At 44.8% G+C, this 8,563-nt stretch overlaps 1 protein-coding gene across 1 annotated transcript in view; it reads left to right on the top strand.

Annotated features, from left to right (window-relative positions):
- Positions 1 to 558: 558 nt before the first annotated feature.
- The window catches only part of PHLDB3 (pleckstrin homology like domain family B member 3), a 112,243-nt gene continuing 104,238 nt past the window's right edge, over positions 559 to 8,563 (top strand). The window contains exon 1 of the mRNA XM_075606431.1: positions 559 to 662. The gene's annotated coding sequence lies outside the window, so the exon portion shown is untranslated. The remainder of the gene's footprint in view (positions 663 to 8,563) is intronic.

The following is an 8,563-nucleotide window of genomic DNA, read 5'->3' as shown; positions in this document are numbered from 1 at the left end:
ATGCGTTCAGGCGTCGGATAACGCGTTCAGGTGTCGGATAGCGCATTCAGGCGTCGGATAATGCGTTCAGGTGTCGGATAACACGTTCAGGTGTCGGATAACGGCCCATAGGGTTGCATTGCAAAGCGTTGGATATGCCATTCGTTGTAAAGTGAAACATTGGATAACGAGGACTGTGTGTGTGTTACATGTGTGTGTTTGTGTGTGTGTTACATGTGTGTGTTTGTGTGTGTGTGTTACATGTGTGTGTTTGTGTGTGTGTGTTACATGTGTGTGTGTGTGTGTGTGTTACATGTGTGTGTTTGTGTGTGTGTTACATGTGTGTGTTTGTGTGTGTGTTACATGTGTGTGTTTGTGTGTGCGTGTATGTTTAGAAAATATAAAGATACATTTATTTTACATCATGAGATGCAAACACTGAATTGTGCGCAGTGCGTCCGCCTGAGAACGGGCGGGTCTTGGCTGCGATGCCATTGTTTGCGTCTCATGATGTTAAATAAATGTATCTTTCTGTTTCTGGATCCGGGAGCACCGGGGCGGTTTCTGTCCTTTATTGTTTTGATCCGGAGAAGGGAATACGGATCGCTCAGCGCCCCTAATAACCCCACCACGCCGTCTGTTCTCATTCTGCTAATCTCCGGGAGCGCGTCACCAAACTTTGTGTATGTATGTAATATCTATATATATATACATACGCACACGCACACGCACACATACACACACATACACAGACACGTCTGCACTGTATTTTGCACACAAACGGGCGTCTCCTGATCAGACGGATACTTTGTAATAGAAGGGACCCGCTGCGCTAAACTCCGTTACATCAGCACAAACACCGCCAGCTTATTATAACCAGGTAACGCTATTCTCCCTGAGTTTCCCTGGTATCCACTGAGCTAATATAAGCAAAATCAACAGGCGGCGTTTGTTTGTGTGTGTATGTCTTAATCTATATAGCGCCATTAATGTACATAGCGCGTCAGAGCAGTAATCCACGTGGTAATCATATAAATAACCAATAATACAAATAACAGGTCATGGGAATAATAAGCGCTTCAGACATAAAAGTAACATTAAGGAAGAGGAGTCCCTGCCCCGAGGAGCTTACAATCTAATTGGTAGGTAGGGAGAACGTACAGAGACAGGAGGAGGGAGTTCTGGTAAGTGCGTCTGCAGGGAGCCAAGCTTTATGTATCGTGTTCAGAATGTCCACAGTGCTATTCATATGCTTCTTTAAGCAAGTTTGTCTTAAGGTGGGTCTTAAAGGTGGATAGAGAGGGTGCTAGTCGGATTTTGGGGCATTCCAGAGGTGTAGGGCAGAAAGTGAGAAAGGTTTAAGGCGGGAGAGGGCTTTAGATACAAAGGGGGTAGAAAGAAGACATCCTTGAGCAGAACGCAAGACTCGGGATGGTATATAACGAGAAATTAGGGCTGAGATGTAAGGAGGGGCAGAAGAGTGTAAAGCTGTAAAAGTGAGGAGGAGAATTGAGTGCGATACGGGATTTGATCGGAAGCCAGGAGAGGGATTTCAGGAGGGGAGACGCGGAGACAGATAATCTCATTAGCAAAGGGTTAAAGTTACTGCAGGTTGATTGGGGAAGGAGGGTGAGAAAGAGAGACCCATTTTAGTAAAGTCTCAAGTGCTATATAAACCCCTGAACCCTCCCTTCATACAACATGGGGAGAGACAGCTGTGCTCAACAAGGATCCCCCCTGAGATACCTGGGAGATATGCTAATCGCATATCCAAAGTATACCAGCTCCTTCCCCACGCCCCCCCTCACGCCGACGACTTCCCTGTGCAAAGGCGCCTTCCCCTCGCATGGACGCCTTCCCCTCGCATGGACGCCTTCCCCTCGCATGGACGCCTTCCCCTCGCATGGACGCCTTCCCCTCGCATGGACGCCCTCCCCTCGCATGGACGCCTTCCCCTCGCATGGACGCCTTCCCCTCGCATGGACGCCTTCCCCTCGCATGGACGCCTTCCCCTCGCATGGACGCCTTCCCCTCGCATGGACGCCTTCCCCTCGCATGGACGCCTTCCCCTCGCATGGACGCCTTCCACACACATTTACACACAGTTATACACCGACACCTTCCACACACATTTACACACTGATACACACCGACACCTTCCATACACATTTACACACTGATACACACCGACACCTTCCACACACATTTACACACTGATACACACCGACACCTTCCACACACATTTATACACTGATACACACCGACACCTTCCATACACATTTACACACTTACACACCGACACCTTCCACACACATTTACACACAGTTATACACTGACACCTTCCACACACATTTATATACTGATACACATTTACACACTTACACACCGACACCTTCCACACACATTTACACACAGTTATACACTGACACCTTCCACACACATTTATATACTGATACACACCAACACCATCCACACACATTTACACACTGATACACACCAACACCTTCCACACACATTTACACACTGATACACCCCGACACCTTCCATTCACATTTACACACGGATACACCCCGACACCTTCCATACACATTTACACACTGATACACACCGACACCTTCCACACACATTTACACACTGATACACACCGACACCTTCCACACACATTTACACACTGATACACACCGACACCTTCCATACACATTTACACACTGGTACACACAACACCTTCCACACACATTTACACACTGATACACACCGACACCTTCCATACACATTTACACACTGGTACACACCGACACATTCCGTACACATTTACACAATGTTACACACTGACACCTTCCATACACATTTACACACTGATACACACCGACACATTCCACACACATTTACACACTGATACACACCGACACCTTCCATACACATTTACACACTGATACACCCCGACACCTTCCACACATATTTACACACTGATACACCCCGACACCTTCCACACACATTTACACACTGATACACACCAACACCTTCCACACACATTTATACACTGATACACACCGACACCTTCCATACACATTTACACACTTACACACCGACACCTTCCACACACATTTACACACAGTTATACACTGACACCTTCCACACACATTTATACACTGATACACACCAACACCATCCACACACATTTACACACTGATACACACCAACACCTTCCACACACATTTACACACTGATACACCCCGACACCTTCCATACACATTTACACACGGATACACCCCGACACCTTCCATACACATTTACACACTGATACACACCGACACCTTCCACACACATTTACACACTGATACACACCGACACCTTCCACACACATTTACACACTGGTACACACAACACCTTCCACACACATTTACACACTGATACACACCGACACCTTCCATACACATTTACACACTGGTACACACCGACACATTCCGTACACATTTACACAATGTTACACACTGACACCTTCCATACACATTTACACACTGATACACACCGACACCTTCCACACACATTTACACAATGTTACACACTGACACCTTCCATACACATTTACACACTGATACACACTGACACCTTCCATACACATTTACACACCGATACACCCCGACACCTTCCATACACATTTACACACTGATACACACCAACACCTTACACAAACATTTACACACCGATACACCCGACACCTTCCATACACATTTACACACCGATACACACCGACACCTTCCACACACATTTACACACAGTTATACACCAACACCTTCCATACACATGTACACACTCATACACACCAACACCTTCCACACACATTTACACACTGATACACCCGACACCTTCCATACACATTTACACACTGGTACACACCAACACCTTCCACACACATTTACACACTGATACACCCCGACACCTTCCATACACATTTACACACTGATACACACCAACACCTTACACAAACATTTACACACCGATACACCCGACACCTTCCATACACATTTACACACCGATACACACCGACACCTTCCACACACATTTACACACAGTTATACACCAACACCTTCCATACACATTTACACACTCATACACACCAACACCTTCCACACACATTTACACACTGATACACCCGACACCTTCCATACACATTTACACACTGGTACACACCAACACCTTCCACACACATTTACACACTGATACACACCGACACCTTCCATACACATTTACACACTGGTACACACCAACACCTCCCAAACACATTTACACACTGATACACACCGACAACTTCCACACACATTTACACACAGTTATACACCAACACCTTCCATACACATTTACACACTCAGACACACCAACACCTTCCACACACATTTACACACTGATACACCCCGACACCTTCCATACACATTTACACACAGTTATACACCAACACCTTCCATACACATTTACACATTGATACACACCAACACCTCCCAAACACATTTACACACTGATACACCCTGACACCTTCCATACACATTTACACACAGTTATACACCAACACCTTCCATACACATTTACACATTGATACACTCCGACACCTTCCACACACATTTACACACTGATACACACCAACCCCTTCCACACACATTTACACACTGATACACACCGACACCTTCCACACACATTTACACACTGATACACACCGACACCTTCCATACACATTTACACACTGATACACACCGACACCTTCCATACACATTTACACACTGATACACACTGACACCTTCCATACACATTTACACACTGTTACACACTGACACATTCCATACACATTTACACACTGATACACACCGACACCTTCCATACACATTTACACACTGATACACACCGACACCTTCCATACACATTTACACACAGTTATACACCAACACCTTCCATACACATTTACACACTGATACACACCAACACCTTCCATACACATTTACACACTGATACACCCCGACACCTTCCATACACATTTACACACTGATACACCCTGACACCTTCCACACACATTTACACACTGATACACCCTGACACCTTCCATACACATTTACACACTGATACACCCCGACACATTCCACACACATTTACACACTGATACACACCAACACCTTCCACACACATTTACACACTGATACACCCCGACACCTTCCATACACATTTACACACTGATACACACTGACACCTTCCACACACATTTACACAATGTTACACACTGACACCTTCCATACACATTTACACACTGATACACACCGACACCTTCCACACACATTTACACACCGATACACCCCGACACCTTCCATACACATTTACACACTGATACACACCGACACCTTCCACACACATTTACACACCGATACACCCCGGCACCTTCCACACACATTTACACACTGATACACTCCGACACCTTCCATACACATTTACACACTGTTACACACTGACACATTCCATACACATTTACACACTGATACACTCCGACACCTTCCATACACATTTACACACTGTTACACACTGACACCTTCCATACACATTTACACACTGATACACACCAACACCTTCCACACACATTTACACATTGATACACACCGACACCTTCCACACACATTTACACACTGATACACACCGACACCTTCCACACACATATACACAATGTTACACACTGACACCTTCCATACACATTTACACACTGATACACCCCGACACCTTCCATACACATTTACACACTGATACACACCGACACCTTCCGTACACATTTACACAATGTTACACACTGACACCTTCCATACACATTTACACACTGATACACACCAACACCTTCCACACACATTTACACACTGGTACACACCGACACCTTCCACACACATTTACACACTGATACACACCGACACCTTCCATACACATTTACACATTGATACACACCGACACCTTCCATACACATTTACACACTAATACACACCAACACCTTCCATACACATTTACACAATGTTACACACTGACACATTCCACACACATTTACACACTGACACTGGGATGTTAGTCATTAAACTGTGATAGTGCTGATCAGGACAGTATCGAGGTCACATGATTAACCCCCTTACCCTGACACCTTCCATACACATTTACACACTGATACACACCGAGACCTTCCATACACATTTACACATTGATACACACCGACACCTTCCACACACATTTACACACTAATACACACCAACACCTTCCATACACATTTACACACCGATACACCCCGACACCTTCCATACACATTTACACACTGATACACACCAACACCTTCCACACACATTTACACACTGATACACACCAACACCTTCCATACACATTTACACACCGATACACACCGACACCTTCCACACACATATACACAATGTTACACACTGACACCTTCCATACACATTTACACACTTACACACCAACACCTTCCATACACATTTACACACTGGTACACACCGAACCCTTCCACACACATTTACACACTGATACACACCAACACCTTCCATACACATTTACACACCGATACACACCGACACCTTCCACACACATTTACACACTGATACACACCGACACCTTCCACACACATTTACACACTGATACACACCGAGACCTTCCATACACATTTACACATTGATACACACCGACACCTTCCACACACATTTACACACTAATACACACCAACACCTTCCATACACATTTACACACCGATACACCCCGACACCTTCCATACACATTTACACACTGATACACACCAACACCTTCCACACACATTTACACACTGATACACACCAACACCTTCCATACACATTTACACACCGATACACACCGACACCTTCCACACACATATACACAATGTTACACACTGACACCTTCCATACACATTTACACACTTACACACCAACACCTTCCATACACATTTACACACTGGTACACACCGACACCTTCCACACACATTTACACACTGATACACACCAACACCTTCCATACACATTTACACACTGATACACACCGACACCTTCCATACACATTTACACACATTGATACACACCGACACCTTCCACACACATTTACACACTAATACACACCAACACCTTCCATACACATTTACACACCGATACACCCCGACACCTTCCATACACATTTACACACTGATACACACCAACACCTTCCACACACATTTACACACTGATACACACCGACACCTTCCACACACATATACACAATGTTACACACTGACACCTTCCATACACATTTACACACTGATACACACCAACACCTTCCATACACATTTACACACTGGTACACACTGACACCTTCCATACACATTTACACACTGATACACACCAACACCTTCCACACACATTTACACACTGATACACCCCGACACCTTCCATACACATTTACACACGGATACACCCCGACACCTTCCATACACATTTACACACTGATACACACCGACACCTTCCACACACATTTACACACTGATACACACCGACACCTTCCACACACATTTACACACTGGTACACACAACACCTTCCACACACATTTACACACTGATACACACCGACACCTTCCATACACATTTACACACTGATACACACCGACACATTCCGTACACATTTACACAATGTTACACACTGACACCTTCCATACACATTTACACACTGATACACACCGACACCTTCCACACACATTTACACAATGTTACACACTGACACCTTCCATACACATTTACACACTGATACACACTGACACCTTCCATACACATTTACACACCGATACACCCCGACACCTTCCATACACATTTACACACTGATACACACCAACACCTTACACAAACATTTACACACCGATACACCCGACACCTTCCATACACATTTACACACCGATACACACCGACACCTTCCACACACATTTACACACAGTTATACACCAACACCTTCCATACACATGTACACACTCATACACACCAACACCTTCCACACACATTTACACACTGATACACCCGACACCTTCCATACACATTTACACACTGGTACACACCAACACCTTCCACACACATTTACACACTGATACACCCCGACACCTTCCATACACATTTACACACTGATACACACCAACACCTTACACAAACATTTACACACCGATACACCCGACACCTTCCATACACATTTACACACCGATACACACCGACACCTTCCACACACATTTACACACAGTTATACACCAACACCTTCCATACACATTTACACACTCATACACACCAACACCTTCCACACACATTTACACACTGATACACCCGACACCTTCCATACACATTTACACACTGGTACACACCAACACCTTCCACACACATTTACACACTGATACACACCGACACCTTCCATACACATTTACACACTGGTACACACCAACACCTCCCAAACACATTTACACACTGATACACACCGACAACTTCCACACACATTTACACACAGTTATACACCAACACCTTCCATACACATTTACACACTCAGACACACC

This window comes from Ascaphus truei, chromosome 6 (assembly GCF_040206685.1).
Source record: "Ascaphus truei isolate aAscTru1 chromosome 6, aAscTru1.hap1, whole genome shotgun sequence".
Lineage (NCBI taxonomy): Eukaryota > Metazoa > Chordata > Amphibia > Anura > Ascaphidae > Ascaphus > Ascaphus truei.
The sequence above is the reverse complement of the archived record's forward strand: the minus strand, read 5'-3'. Positions and strand labels throughout refer to the sequence as shown.